The following is a 16,351-nucleotide window of genomic DNA, read 5'->3' as shown; positions in this document are numbered from 1 at the left end:
TGTTTTTATATGAGTTTGTGAAATTCTGAGGCTGGGACTCTCAACAGGAAAATAAATAAAATCTGGAGGGTTTTAAGTAGGGTACATTGTTTGTTTATGGGATTTATAGGCATGTTAGTAGTTTTGGCTCCCCATTTCTAAAGCATCTGGCTTCCAATTGAATTAGGATAAATCGCACACATCTTCACTACATCGCTGTCCATGTAGGTATGTGTCTTGCCTAGAGCACTAATAGAGGCACATGTGGGAACAGTTGTTCTATGGTTGCAATGTGTTTCCATTACTGTGCTACTGAAAAGTATCTGTTGGGCTCTTTTTCAGGGGTGTTATATCATTCAGCATGTCACCGAAAATCTGTGGATCTTGCAAGGGTCTCTGGGCAAGTGGTGGGGAAGCCATGGACCTTTGTGTACTGGATGATTGTGTAAGTTCACTGTTGTGAAGAGTGAGGAACAGAGATTGCATTCATTATCAATACAAGCAGCTAATAATAATGATAATGCCTACTTGGAATAACCACCACCACCTACAGGACATATGAGAGTTGGGGATGAGGGAGAGTGAACATAAGAAGCCTAATACAGTATTCAGAATTGTTTTATATTATAAGACCTGAAATATTGTCATATGAACAATAGACCTTCCATATTTTGTTGTAAAAATCATGTGGTTTTTGTGTGTGTTTTTGTCTGCGAAATTGTTGTTATTGTTGTTGTCAGGCATGGGTGAAGTAAGCCAACTGTGGCAGTCTTCTGCACACTGATGGACTACATCTTCCTCCTTTCTCTCTGCTATTTTTTAATCATTATGCTTCTATTTGTAATCCTCTTTTAGCTTAATTACATCAGCAGTATATCACTTCCCTTATATTTGCTCCCAATCACCCTTAATCAAACAGGACCCAGTGTCCTTTCAGACTGCATCAGAGATATATCAGTGCATTGTTGGATATGAAAAAGAGCAAGGCTTCCAGCACATCAGCTAGTGCACCCACCCAAATGCAAACATTATGAATGTTCTGCACCTCAAACTGATCAAATTTGGAGTCTGTTCTTACAGGCTCAAGGGATGTATTGGCAGAGCGGCATTGGCAGAGCGGGCATCTCTCTTCTAAAGGCCACCAAATGTTCACCAGCAGTTTTGAAACATCCCCTGAGAAGAAACCTTTCCAGCCTTCCACTGAGTATATCCCATGCTAACAAATAAGGGCAGGCTGCCTGCTCTTTAGGCATTCAGAAATTTATAGAGGCAGGGGTGTTTGGCTTCTGCTTCTTTTCAGAAAGGAAAGAAGTAAACATACTCCTTTTGGAATACTTATATCATTAGAGCATAGAAATAATAGATGCCCAAAGGTGGTTTCAGATGTATCTGAAAACAGTGTGAGGGGTACGCAATGCACAAGATTACCGCCTGCCTATCTCCATTTTATATTGTGTCTTTCAGAAAGTCTCCTATCTCTGCCAGCTCTGTACAGACATCTACATTTTGTCAGATGTCGATTTATTTATTTAAAGCATGGGCAGGTAACTTACAGGCCTGAAAGTGTTGTTGGATTGCAACTCTCATCATTCTTGACCATTGGCCAGCCAGCGGAGGCTGATGGGACTTGGGAGTCCAACCCTTTAGAAGTATTTTTATACCACCCCTCAGCAAACCTGACAGGATGCAGGTAGTGGAAATCACAGGGCACTATTATTATTTATTTTCCAAATCTTCTATAGAGCTCAACATAAGAATACCTGGTGCCAGACTGACATCAGCTTTGGTGCCAGGCAAGCCTTCCTGGAGATGGCATTCCATAAGCGGAATGCCACAACTCAGAAGGGCCCTCTCTGGTCATCACTCATCTCATGCTGGATGGTGGTGGGACCCAGAGAGGTACCTAAAATAACAAATGCAGTATTGAAGCAGGATCCTGTGTTAGAAGGTGGTCCTTCAGTTATCCAGATCTGAAGTCATTTACGTAGGTACCATCACTTTGAATTGTTCCTGCAGATGGACCAGGAGATAGTGTAGTGGACACAGAAAAGTTGTAATTCCAGCATATGGATGAATTTACAGAAAGGGGGATGAAACCCAGCAAAACATTATAGCCAACAATTACTTATGACTCATACAGGTCATGTAGTGTACTTTTGGAATGGTGGGTTGGGATGCATATGAGCCACCCAGAGTGGCTGGTGAAACCCAGCCAGATGGGTGGGGAATAAATGATAAAATTATTATTAAAATTATGTGAACAGAAAAGCCCTGAGTGTCAAATTAGACAAATTAATGCCAAGAGGTTGGAAGGTATCATGAGTACCTTGTTTGGTGGCTTGCCCCCTCTGTATAACCCTTTAATTCTTTGCCTTTTGCTTTCAGGCCTGTTGAGCATGGTGGTCTTCCCTTAGTATGAGGTGTAACTAGAGCTGAGATGAGAGTGAGTTATTGGTATCACAGGGTGTTGATTTCCCTGTAGCAAGGCAAAGCTGTGGCTTTTCACCTATGCAATTGAAGCATTGGAGAGCTAGCGCTGTCTAATACCTTTTCCCTCCTCCTTGGCTTTTACACAACTCCTCCTCCACACCAGCAAAGCAATTCAGAATTTAAGCAGAATGACTTACACACAGAGGTGTAGGACATTATTAAAGAACAGGCATAGGCAAACTCGGCCCTCCAGATGTTTGGGGACTACAACGCCCATGATCCCTAGCTAACAGGCCCAGTGATCAGGGATGATGGGAATTGTAGTCCCAAAACATCTGGAGGGCCGAGTTTGCCTATGCCTGTTATAGAATACTGCTACAGCACAATCCTATTCCTAGAGATATTTACTCAGAAGTAAGCCCTAATGTGTCAAATGGGGCTTACTCTCTAGTAAGTGTATTTAGAATTGCAGCCTTTGAGTGGTCATTTACATCAATAGTGCAAACCCATGTGTGGTCTATTTCAGAGCTAAGTCCCACTTAATTCAATGGTACTCGCTCTCTGGTCACTCTTTTTCCAGTAGTTCCCTAAGAATCACTTTGCGCAATAGGTTGAGTTCCTAGTGATAGATGTCAAGACAAAAGAGGAGCGTCACCAAACATCCAGGAATAGATCTTTCTCCTTGTATTTTTATCACTGCAGGAGCTGATGGAACACTTGGACTGTTTCACAATTTTGGGGTGAGGTTGCACCTGTTTCTGCCCATAATATTTGGCCCCACAAATATCCCTTTTTATCCTAAATGCCTCACTTTTCTGCTTCACCTGTCTCTGCCTACAAGCCCTGGGCATGTTAATTATATAATTCTAAAAGTTGTAGAAGAATACTGTCTGTTGAATGTTAATGATTATTTGAGATATGAAAAGCAGGTAGAAATTCCTCATCCTTACCCATGTATAATCCCCAAATCACTTTCTGTGGTTGGCTAACCTTCTGTTAGCTGGCAAACAGCAGTGTGCATAGGGCAGACTCTGTCTCCTCTTTGACTTGCAGGGTGTGATAAGTAACATTTCAGGCAATGAACCAACATAGCAATAAACAGTAATTGTTTAGTGCACCTTGCCTTCTAATACAATTTAAATCCCTTCTATCAAATGCAAATGTCTAAGTTCCCAAGCAGTGCTTTAAATAACATTTTTCTGTGCTTGTTCCTTATCTTTTGTCATCCACAAAGTGGTGTGTTGGTGGCATGAGATGGCACAATTCCACCAGCTTCATTTTGCATCTTAAAAAGAGCTGTCTACTCAAGTGCAGAAAAAAACTGGTTCAATGAAGAGAGAGCTGGAATTTAGAGAAGAAATCTTTTCTTTCCAAAATAAATAAGTAGTGTTGCAGCATGCGAAAATTCCTGCCAGGCATGGTATTTTCTGCAAATAATATAAAAATGTAATCAGCATAAAGCAGCAATTCCTTATATTGAAAAAGTGTTGACAATGTGCTCCGTGAGCTCAGAAATCGAAAGGAATGTAAAAGGAATCCCAAATGCTTTGTGGATTTAAGTATCTTAAAATTTCTAAACGCGTGTGGTGTGCAGTGATGAACAAGTTAGCCACTTTCGATGCAGTTTTCATATAAGAGCAACAGAGGATGGATGGAGAGAACAATTTACCAAATGGAAATTTAGCATTATAGTATGGAATCATAATATCCCGTCAAATCACAAGATCTTTATCACAGATGAACACCAAATCACAGCAACAAAATAATGGTGAAATTCTCAATGGCTAGTTTAAGATATGGTGGCTGAAGTCACCCTGAGTGGTTAATTCCTTGGGTAGAAGCTTCTAGTGATCAGCAGTGAGATATGCCCAAATATTGGCATATTAATTGTATTGCAAGGATCTGTTGTTTTCATAGGAACCAATCCTTAGGGGCCGTGGGGGCTTCGGCCCCCACAAAAAAATATTTATGGGCATTCCCATTCAAATAGTGTATATGCACTGTGCCATGTGGTTGATTATGCAGGGTGGGGCTTACCTGGACCCCTGCAATCTTTTATTCAATTTGGCACCTCTGGTTGTTTTATCCAGCCAATCCGGATTTAGCTCAGCCCGTTTGGAAATTGGGTTTGTATTGGGTTCATTTTGAAAATAATTTTAAAAATGCCGTGGGATTTCCAAAAATGCATGGAGATTTGGTATAGTCTAGAAATTCTATATGCTGATCCAAAAATCCATGTGTGGTTGGACAGCTGCAAATCTGTCAGATGAGGGTGCTTCCTATTCATTTCAGTGGAGGACTCTGGTCCAGACACATGGAAATGCAAGATGAAGTTGTAGCAGAAAGGGGGCACTGAGTTAAATCACATTCCCTCATCTGGAACAAACTGGCTGGATTAGTGCAATACGGGTTTCACTATTCACACAACGTTACCCATTTGGAATATTCCTGATGAATCAAGGGTTCTAGATGCTTCAGATCTTATATGGTTTTGTTTTGTTCTTTGTACATAGAAGTGAATTTTGTAGGTATGAAGTTATGCTGCAGTGTGAGCTTTTAACCTGTAAAGTATTCCTTCTATTTGTGTTGTTAGAACCCTGTGGATCAAACCTTGTGCCTTCTTACCACACAGTGATACAGAAATGAATGTTTGTGAACCTTTGACAGATTTTGTCGTAAACGTGATTTATCATTGTGTTAAAAACATGCACCTCTTTTTAAGAAGCCCAACATCTAAAAAAAAAGAAAAAAGACTTTGCTGTAGCCTTCCTGGTTTACTGGTTTTTAATCATGTAGCTGTCAGAAATAAACAACCACTGTTCTTTGTGTGATGGAGCCTAATGTTAAAGCTGTCAGAGTCCACTGAGAGAGTGCAAGTGTAATATTTATGTCTATAGGGCCTGCCATTCATGCTGTTCTCAACTTTCACTGATTTAGGGCTCAGCTGGTGTAAACTGGGTCTTGTTTCTGCACATCTGAAGTCAGTGAGGGCTTTTAAAATGACTTTTTGATGTGCAAAATGACACTGTAATGACTTCCACTCAGTCGCTGTGTGTTTCTAATCTTTCAAAGGTATACCTGTTCCACCATGTTCAAGATTTTTTTCCTTGAGTATTGGAATAATTGGTGGTATTTTAAGATAGTGAACTGTGCTGAAATAAAGCTGCTTACAAAGCTAAATATGTCACAGTTAATAATAAAACTACTTTGTTATTGTGTAGATCCCCCATTTTAGTGGGCCTTCTGAGGGAGAATTTCTCTGAATTGTGCCTTGCTCTTCTCCAGAATCCTTTGCCATATATTCACTTATCTTCTGCACATAAAACCTGGTTGAGTTACAGATGGGAAGAAATTCAGCTTTGCTCATCCTAATTGATATTGAGTGGTTTTTCATTCCTTGGAGGCAGAAACAAATACATACCAGAGTCTGAAATCTGATAAATTTATACCTTGGTAACTTGTGATTGTGTGAAAAAATATTCCAGCGTGAAGTGTCTTTTGATAATTACTGTATTCATGTAATATATATTTGGTCTGTATAAAATATAATTTCCTATGTATACTGTACTAACAATATATACAGTGGTACCTCCTGTTGCAGACGGGATCCGTTCTGGAGGTCCGGCCGGATCCCAAGGTTTTCACAACCGGAGAGACTGCTTCCGCGCACATGGCGGTAGAGCGCTTCTATGCATGCACAGAAGTTGTCTACCACTTCTGCGCTGGGCTCTGGGCAAAAAGCCGGAAATACACTTCTGGGTTTGCCGCTTACGTATCCTGAAGTTTACGTAACTGGAGGGATACGTAAGCGGAGGTACAACTGTATTGGCCTTGGTCTTGAGTGAGCTAGACTTTTAAAATATTGATTGGTTCTCTTTAAATCTGATGACCAGGTTCAGTTGCTTACTTGCTTTTTCTGGCTCAAGAATAATGTATCATAGTGGCCATGATAATTGCTAGAACATCTGATGATATGCTAGCAAACATTTAAAATATGGATAGTTAAAGACTATCACAATTTTGGGGAGTCCCTGCATTTCTGAGTGACTTACCTGACGTATGTTAAAGCAATGTGGTGCTCCTCTAGCAATTGTAAATGCATTAGACAGCTGTGAAGTTGTTAGAATGTTTTTGTACTGCAAGCAACAAAAGGTTTTTTTTTAAATAATGTTAGGAAGGAAAAAGGTTTTTAGTAAAGTTAGGAAGGAAAAGTTATGCAGAACTCTTAAAATGCCTTAGACATTAATTACTTGAGCATTGACTTTCAGTTAATGGAGACAAAAGTGTGAAGTCCTCTCCTAAAGCACAAAGACGCTGAAATCTTACCTAGTAACAGAAGTGGGGAGAAGTTTAGGCTATTCATCACAATAAATAAATGAGCCAAAGATTCCCAAGTTTCCTTTTATTAGTTCTTTCAGTTTGAAACTTACATGGTCTGCTTGTACTGATGGTTTGAGTTTAACTTTGCACAGCTCCTACTGGAAGAGAAAATTAGGCATGCACATTCTATTATATTCTGGAGAGGTAGGAAAGCAGCACTCTTGTTAAGTGCTAGGAAGATTTTTACTGGAACACTGTTAAGAAGCTGGAACTTTGAGCATGGGATGCGAACCTCAGGCCCTGGGTCAAATGCAGCTCTTGAAGCCTCTCTATCAGGCTCTCAGGACCCTGCCCCAGGCTACTGACCAACTTTATACTGTGCTGTCCTTGAACACTTTTGCTAGGCTGGAATGTGTCCTTGAACTGTGCCCTTGCTTGTCTTAATGGAGGATGGATGTGTGTTGTGTGTGAAACCTCAGGTATTCATGTGGCAGGAATGTAGCCTAATATGCAAAGGTAAGTGTTAGATCAATTTCTCCACCAACTTTTGCCATTGGTATCCAACTCTGAAAAGGTTGCCCATGAAGGAATGTAAACTGCAGGCTGATTTTATTTCCTCACTCCTGATTCTAAACACTGGCATATTGTCTTGTTTCCATTTCTCCCCTTAGTCAACCTTGGTTTTTTTCTGTGGTGCACCAAGACTCTTGGTTTGAAATCCCCTTTTCCAGCTGCCATGCACTTTTCTTTGACCCTCTCATTGTCAGATGTTGAAAGAGCAGTATGGGGCTGTTTGCAAAAGGACTTTCAAACAAACCACGCTGTGCTTTGAAACCCCAACAATTGTGGCTTCAAAGCATAGCATCATCTGATGTCATTTTGCTGGCAGGTGACTGCCCACCAATCGAATTTGGCTTGGCAGGATTGGGGAAATAAATGCTAAGGCAGTTCACAGTCTGAGAATTGACTTACATAGTTCCAATTTAGTACAGTGGAAATTGTTAAATTACATTTTCTGATCTGGGATTGGCCTGATATAAAATAATAGAGTGGGGGTTTATGACGCAGGAATTTGGTTTCTATCAGGTGGTACCTGTTTCAGCCTTGTAGCAGTTGTGTAATTAACAGTCCCTATTGCCCCTTTTTGGAGGCATTTCACCCTTGTTTTTTTTTCTTGTTGTTTTTTAAAAGATCTATACCCATTGATCTAAAAATAGTTTATTTTTTAAAGAAACCCAACAAAATCAGTCAGATTGGTAGTTTGAAATTGTGTGTGTGATTCCCCAACAGATACAGGTTGTTTCATCCATGTACCTTCTTGATGTAATAATTACTTATTCCACAAAGGGAGCTGGAGAGGCTGTTACCAGCTAGACACCCCAGTGGTTGCTCATTAGACTGGAAGTTTTGGGAATGCCATGACTTTTGTAAGATGTCTAGATACCCATAACCTTTTGTGACGTGTGTTTTTTGACCCTACGTCTTGGACTATTACTCCTGAGCTCCCTTAAAGCTCCATCCTTGCTTGTTACGTTTTTTTCACACTTTACTTTTTGTGCAGATTGCTATCCAGAAAGAATCATATTTGGTGTTTGTACCTCAGGAATCATGAATTTTAGGTTGCAACAGTAGCGTTCTTTCCATATACATCACTCTTAAGGAAACAGGTAAATATACCAATTTCACTGAGGTTGAGAATAAGTTTCTAGATAGTATCAAACAAGAAATTAAACTGAATTGGTTCAGTGTTAATATTGAAGGTTCTGTATTTTTACAGTTCTGAACTCAGTCTTCATAGGCAGATATATTTTAATTTGTCAGCTGCCATTTTAATCTGTGTGGCATAAAATTAATACAGGGCAGTTGTGAGTTGGCCCTCTCCTGGGGTGGGGAAAGACTTCAGCAGGATGAAAGTATTCAAAGGCTGCAATTGTGTGAACTGGCTTTCTCCACTCTCCAGCAGTAAACATTTGACAGAAGGTTGCTTTCCTTGCCTGCCTTGTTTTCTGCACAATCATCTAGTGTTTACATACATCTTAGCCTCTGTGGCATTTTTGAAGACTTTATTTGTCTCATTTACTTTTTTGGTGCGGATAATACTTAAAATACGAAATCCATCTGTGAAGCATATTGCCTAGTCACGTTGAAGGGTGAAACCAGTTTTTAATTAAAATTTTATGCAGCACTTGTATTTCACTTTGTCCTTTTCTATTATGAAACACTTCAATCTTTTCCCTAAAACACATATGTCTTGTGTGCTTCAAGATGTTCCTCGCTGCTCATGCAGAACTGGTTTCTTAGCTCTGTCAGCAGAGCACCATATGCTCGGGGTTCATTTAGCTTCTCTCCCTGGCATTTGTGTAGGCAGTATCTTGGCTGCAATGCAACTCGACTGTACTGTACCCCATTCTTCTATTTTGGGAAACTTGTCAGAAGATAAAATAGCAAAGAAACACAAAAACTGCTGGAGGATGCTCCAGGGTCTTGCATTCTAAATAATCTAAGATAATTTGGCCAATCAAGGCAGGGGCTTAGCATACACACGAGAGTTGCTTTCTTAATTATGCCTTGTGCTTAGTGTATAAAAGTGAATGAATGTTCTATTGTTAACACCAGAAATAAGGGCTGGAGATTAAGATACTATTTGGAAAGTTGCATGGATTCTAAATTGCTGTGCTGCTCTATATACCTTGATGAGATTTAAACAGAGAAGATAGCAGATGTCTTTTGTCTTCGTGAAAGTTAAAAGTTTCCCTTGCTGAAATTTTCACCATTGGAGGCAGTTTATTTATCATCATGGCTTTGATCATGTTCCATCTGCTGATTAAAAATCCATTCCTAAACAAAGCCGTTGAAAGGACAGCATAGCCATTGGTGCAGGAATGAAACCACCACTCAGCACCACTAATTTTGGAGACTGAATGCTATGTTTCAGTGCTTCTAATCCACAGCCCTTTTACCTCGGGTGTTCCCAATGATGCTCATCTTTGTTAGTCCACATGGCTGAGAAAGCTTCAAGGCCTTTGGAAGCCATACACTAAAAAACCCCAAGATCTGCCTTTCTAGGGTTCTTCCTTTGCTACATATTGAGCACTACAGTAACCATCAAGAAAAATGTGGGATATCTGGATGAGCTTTTAGAAGGCCTGGAATATGGTATACTCATGTTGCATTCTGCTTTGGCTACCTTTGGTCTCCTCCCAGAGATGCTGGTAATGGTGGCCCATTTGGCCTCTTCCAGTGCAGACTCTGAGATCTCAAGATGTGCATACACTGCACAAAAGCACGATGCAGAGCTAATACTGCCTAAACACATTCCCATTCCACTGAATTTGGAGGATCAAATAGCAAGGCACTTAAACGTGTGGCTCGCTGCAAATGAATGTCAGAAGGCAACTAGAAAAACAAAGCTTTTAAGTTAAAAGCTGAGTTTCTGCCACCTCCCTTTTCTCGATATTAAACAAAGCTTCAGTTCACTCTCTCTCGAATAAGCTTTAAAGTTCTCCAAACTTTTTAGCCCTGCAGACGCTAAGAAATTATAACAGTAATCTGTTTTATGCCTGTCTGTAAATCTTCAGAGATGATGGCTGTAGGATAACAAAAAAACTAAAATGGTGGTTTGCTGGCGCTTCCAACACAGTGCTTCTGTCCCCATCAGTTGTAAACGGTTGCACCAACAGAAACGATTGCAAGTCCCACGTGTAAGTGATCAGGACTCATTGCTGAAGGTTCCCTTACGACTCCCATTTTAAGCAACAAAAAGGCGTAACAGTAGTTACGTTATTCCAAAGAAGTGGCTTGAGTTTCCATTAATTTGCTAACAAGGGAGCTCCACCAATTCACAGCAAAAACTGGAATAAAATATCTTGAGATATTTCTAGCGGTATTTTTCTCCACATTCAAGCTGTAATTTTTAAAAGAAAGTTGTCTTTGTTTCTTCCCATTTCCTGTGCCTCTAGATAGCAAAGGATAAGCCTTCCTCCTTTCTGTACTTTTGAAAAATTAATAAACATCTATTAAACATACTCTCCTAAAAAGTGTTGGAGACATAACTTCCCTTTCCCACACCACTGTTAAGTCTCTGTGCAATTACATGACTTTAGCTAGTGAGTCTCTCTTTGAAAAAAAGTGCAGCTTTGGGCAATATATTTGCTCAGCAAGTTGATTTGCTGCAGGTCTCAGCACTGCAGAAAATTATGTGGTTTATTTGTATGAAGAGTAGAATATCTTCAGAAGCCTCTAAAGAGTACTGCAGTTGTTTGTACTTTTACATGCAGAATATTATTATCATCATTAGATTTATTACCTGCCCATCACTAGAAGATCCCAGGGCAGTTACAGCAATATAAACAGTTTAATTTTTTTTAATTGGTGTGGGTTGTTTTGTGCTTTCTCTTATGCCCTCTGTGTAAAAAGCCCCAACATCTCTGAAGTCTGCTTGCTACTTCAGTGGTAACACATGTGTAGAGTAGCTTTTTTCCGACTGAGTTTTAAACCCAGTCTTATCATTGTGATAAGATGAATGACCCAGTGGACAATGAAGTCTTGCCCAGTTACAATACAAAATGGCTTGAACTGAACCCACAGGCAACAGAGAAAGAGTGAAAAATGCTTTTGCCTCTGTTGATGAGGAACCACCTCTTGGAATAAATTCCATTGGCAGCTATCATACACATTCTTCAGCACCTCCTTGCTTAAATGCAGACTATGGTAGATGGGAATCACCATCTCACCAGGGACCATCTTTTCGCTTGTACAGAGGTCGATTTTCTCTTCTTCTGGACAATGAGAACTCTAGCGTAACAGTTTCAGTGTGGCCAATACTTAAGGACAGTGCTGCCTGCCCCACCGCATTGTGCTAAACTGTTTCAGCAGCACTGAGTTACTGAAATGTGACTGCCTCGGTCCCACTAGTGCTTCCATTGCTCTTCAAAAGCTACGTAGCATTTTGTCACCTCTCAGTTCACTCAGTAATATCGCTCATGTTAGCAGACCACTTGTGGGAACTGCCCTTTAAACAACAGTGAGAGATTCTGCCACTCACTTCCAGCTCCTTAGCTGTGCCAAACTGAGAAGACGACACTTCTGCACTTGAGAATTCTTGCCTTAGCAGAGTGCCACACTTTCCAAAACAAGGATGGCAGCTGTGTGTAAAACGTAACGGTAAAGGACCCCTGGACAGTTAAGTCCAGTCAAAGGCAACCACGGGATGCGGCACTCATCTTACTTCAGGCTGAGGGAGAGGGCTTTGGCCACAGACAGCTTTCTGGGTGATGTGGCCAGCATGACTAAACCGCTTCTGGCACAATGGAACACCATGACGGAAGCCAGAGCACACAGAAACGCTGTTTACCTTCCCACCACAGAGATACCTATTTATCTGATTGCACTGGTGTGCTTTCGAACTGCTAGGTTGGCAGGAGGTGGGACAGAGCAATGGGAGCTCACCCCGTTGGGTGGATTTGAACTGCCAACCTTCTGATCGGCAAGCCAAAGAGGCTCAAGTGGTTTGGACCACAGTGCCACCCACATCCCCTTTCTGCTGCATGTACACTGGTGTTACCACCACAAAGTGTGTAAGATGAAAATATGTACATTTTTGAGCACCCATACAGGTTTCACAAACCTGAGTGGGCCAGGGTTCCTAGGTACATGGTTGTGTGACATCACCTGACATGAGGTGGTGGTGTAGCACTGCCACACACACACCCCAGTTGTATTTGCATAGCAAAGGAACTATTCTTACAAAAGAGTTTTTCAACTATTTTATGAAAACTACTGCCGTATACTATTTAGTGCTTGCTAACATTGTAAGAAAACCACAGGTATGAAGTTTACGGCATGTAATGCCTTAAAAGAGAATTTAATGAAAATGATTTACAGGTGGTACATAACACCAGTCAAGCTTGCAAAAATTTATCATTTGTCCGATAATAAATGTTGGAAATGTAATGAAACTGAAGGTACATTCTTTCACCTTTGGTGGACATGCCCAAGGATTAAGGCATTCTGAGAGATGATTTATAATGAAATGAAAAAGGTATTTAAATACACCTTTCTAAAGAAACCAGAGGCCTTTCTCCTGGGCATGGTAGGCCAATTGGTGCCAAAGAAGGACAGAACTTTTTTCATGTATGCCACAACAGCAGCAAGAATACTTATCGCAAAGCACTGGAAGACACAAGATCTACCTACCAAGGAAGAATGGCAGATGAAGCTGATGGATTACATGGAACTGGCGGAAATGACTGGCAGAATCCGAGACCAGGGAGAAGAGTCGGTGGAAGAAGACTGGAAAAAATGTAAAGTATATTTACAGAAACATTGTAAAATTAATGAATGTTAGAAGGATGCTGGAAAGAAGTTATACGACTTTAGTTGAAATGTTATAAAGAATTAAGTATGAATAGACCGACAATGGGTAAAAGTTAAACTTAAGGTTAAATTGCGTTAAGATAAATTATGGAACTAAATTTGAGAAAGAGGGAAAGGATTTGCTGGAACAATCAATTGAACTAGACTACAAAAAAGGAGGTGTGAGGAAGTCGAGGAAATAAGCAAATGAAAGATAAGGATATGAAAATACGGGGTTTTTCTTTTTTGTTCTTTTTTCTTCTCTTTTTTCCTCCTATTTTTTTTAAGGGTGTTTTTTCTTTTTTTCCCTTTTTCTTTTAATGTTATGATATATTGTTGAGGTTTTGTATTATTGTATTTCCTTATGTTTTTGAGGTTTTGTAATTGTTTATTGCTTGTATTTCTTCTTTTTCTCTTTTCTTTTTTTTGTAATATTTAAACTCTAATAAATATCTTTAAAAAAGAAAAGAAAAGAAAACATCCCAGAATACTGTGTTGTTTTTAATGTGCCATTGTAGTTTGCCAGTATAACAATATGAACAAAGTTTAGGATTTCAGGCTGGAAATGGAAGGTAATTATCTGATCTGAATGGTCTCTAGCAGCTGAAAGTCTTTTTAAATTTGAATGAACGAGCATGGAAGGATTTTCTTGGTGTTGGACAAAATGGATTGCAGTGTAATAAAGATGAATGCCTTAATTGGTGAGAAAGTCATCTTATTAACTCCTCTATATATTTAGGATTTATAGGGAGTAGTGCATAAAAGATGAAAAGTGATTTGCAAATCTGATGCCCATCTTCCTCAAATTTGTAGAGGTTTTTTTTGCTTACAGTACTAAAAATGTGCCATAGAAGCAGGTTTTCTTTTTAAACCCACTATATTTCAGATAACATTTTAAAATATTTCCCCAATAAATTAGTGTAGTGACATGTTTGTAGGGGTTCATTGTTAATTTCATTTCCTCTTGCTCAGCCAGCCTGACAACAAAACAGCAAGTCATTAATCTTAGTTTAAAAGAAGATTCTTTTTTTGTGTGTGGAACAATAATGAATGACCTTGATAGATTTGTCAGGAAAATGAATGATAATCATTTGCTGATCAACACAGCCCTAGCAAGGAAGATTAATAAGAAAGTATGCATTGACATCATTAAAAATGTCTGCTGCCAAGGGACTTACACGTCAATTACAGTTGAGGCACCTAGGGTAGTGCTGTTATATAATAATAATAATAATAATTTTTATTTATACCCCGCCCTCCCCAGCCAAGGCCGGGCTCAGAGTGGCTTACAAGCAATAATAAAAAAAGTTAAATGATTGCAACTTAAAAACAAAATTAAAAATACAACATTAAAATATTGAAACATTAAAATATTAAAATGTAGCCTCATTGCAGGAGGAGAAGGAAAAGAAAAAAGAAAGAGAGGGAGGGAATCAAATTGGCTCCAAGCCAAAGGCCAGGCGGAACAACTCTGTCTTACAGGCCCTGCGGAAAGAAATCAGATCCTGCAGGGCCCTGGTCCCATGAGGCAGAGCGTTCCACCAGACCGGAGCCAGAGTTGAAAAGGCCCTGGCTCTGGTTGAAGCCAATCTAACTTCCTTAGGGCCCGGGACCACTAGGGTGTTGCTATTTATGGACCTTGAGGCTCTCCGTGGGGCATACCGGGAGAGGCGGTCCCGTAGGTACGAGGGTCCTAGGCCATGAAGCGCGTTAAAGGTCAAAAGCAGCACCTTAAATCTGATCCTGTACTCCACCGGGAGCCAGTGCAGCTTGAAAAGCACTGGGTGAATATGCTTCCATGGCAGAGACCCCGTGAGGAGCCTCGCTGCAGCATTCTGCACCCGCTGGAGTTTCTGGGACAGCTTCAAGGGCAGCCCCGCATAGAGTGAATTGCAGTAGTCAAGCCTGGAGATGACCGTCGCATGGATCACTGTGGCCAGGTCGGGGCGGGAAAGGTAAGGGACCAACTGCTTGATGCGGCGAAGGTGGAAAAATGTCGCCTTGGCTGTTGCTGTAACTTGCGCCTCCATGGAAAGGGAGGCGTCAAGGATTACACCCAAACTCTTAACGGAAGGCAATGGCACTAATTGGGCTCCCACAAGAGAAGGGAGTTGGTCCCTCATCCCCATGCCATCCCGACCCAGCCATAGGACCTCTGTCTTCGAAGGATTTAGTTTCAATCGGCTCCCACGAAACCATCCAGCCACAGCTTCCAAGCATCTGGTCAGTGTGTTCGGGGCCGAGTCGGTGTGGCCATCCATCAGCAGATAGAGCTGAGTGTCATCAGCATATTGGTGACAACCCAGCCCAAAGCTCCGGATAATCTGGGCAAGGGGGAGCATAAAGATGTTAAAAAGCATTGGGGAGAGGATTGCGCCCTGCGGCACTCCACACACCAAGGAGTGGCGCGATGACATTTCCCTCCCTAGTGCCACCCTCTGTCCCCGACCAGAGATAAAAGAGCACAGCCAGTTACGGGCTATACCCTGTATCCCCACGTCTGTGAGGCGGTGGTCCAGAAGATCATGATCAACCATGTCAAAGGCTGCTGACAAATCTAAAAGGATCACCAGTCCTGACCCGCCTCGATCCAGCTGTCTACGGAGATCGTCTGTTAGGGCAACCAGAGCCGTCTCGGTCCCAAAACCAGGACGGAAACCGGACTGAAATGGATCTAAAGCCGATGTTTCCTCCAGAAACCTACCAAGCTGTTCAGCAACCGCTCTCTCAATTACCTTACCCAGATATGGAAGATTTGAAACTGGGCGGTAATTGGATAGGTCTAAGGGATCTAATGAAGTTTTCTTTAAGAGTGGACATACCACTGCTTCCTTCAGTTCCCCTGGGAATGTCCCCGTGTCAAGGGACAAATTGATAATTTCAACCAGGGGGGCCCGCGCAACATCTGGACACTCCCTAATCAGCCAAGACGGGCACGGATCAAGGAGGCAGGTGGTGGGCCTACCAACTTGGAGGAATCTATCCACATCAGCAGGGAGTATTCGATCGAAATGGTCCAACACTGGACCTGAAGTCAGTCAAGGGGCCTCCAGTTCAGTCACTGTATCTAAATTGGCAGGAGGGTCACGGCGGAGCAACAGGACTTTCTCCGCAAAAAAGCTCGCGAATGCCTCACAGCTGTGGGTCGAATTTGTGCTTAAATTTGGTTGTCCTCCTAAGGACGTTATTGGTCTAATTATTCTAAAAAGTTGTGCCGGGCGAGAGCTAGCGGCTGCAGTGGAAGCTGCAAAGTAAGATTTCTTAGCAG

The 16,351-nt window shown here is 41.2% G+C and overlaps 1 protein-coding gene across 1 annotated transcript in view; it reads left to right on the top strand.

Moving 5' to 3' along the window:
- The window catches only part of SPATA6 (spermatogenesis associated 6), a 32,496-nt gene extending 27,256 nt beyond the window's left edge, over window positions 1-5,240 (top strand). The window contains exon 14 of the mRNA XM_081009464.1: window positions 322-5,240. The gene's annotated coding sequence lies outside the window, so the exon portion shown is untranslated. The remainder of the gene's footprint in view (window positions 1-321) is intronic.
- The last annotated feature ends 11,111 nt before the right edge of the window (window positions 5,241-16,351 follow it).

This window comes from Podarcis pityusensis (genome assembly GCF_964106645.2).
Source record: "Podarcis pityusensis genome assembly, chromosome: 6".
NCBI classification, from domain to species: Eukaryota; Metazoa; Chordata; class Lepidosauria; order Squamata; family Lacertidae; genus Podarcis; species Podarcis pityusensis.
Note: the sequence above shows the minus strand (reverse complement) of the source record. Positions and strands in the feature narration are given on the sequence as shown.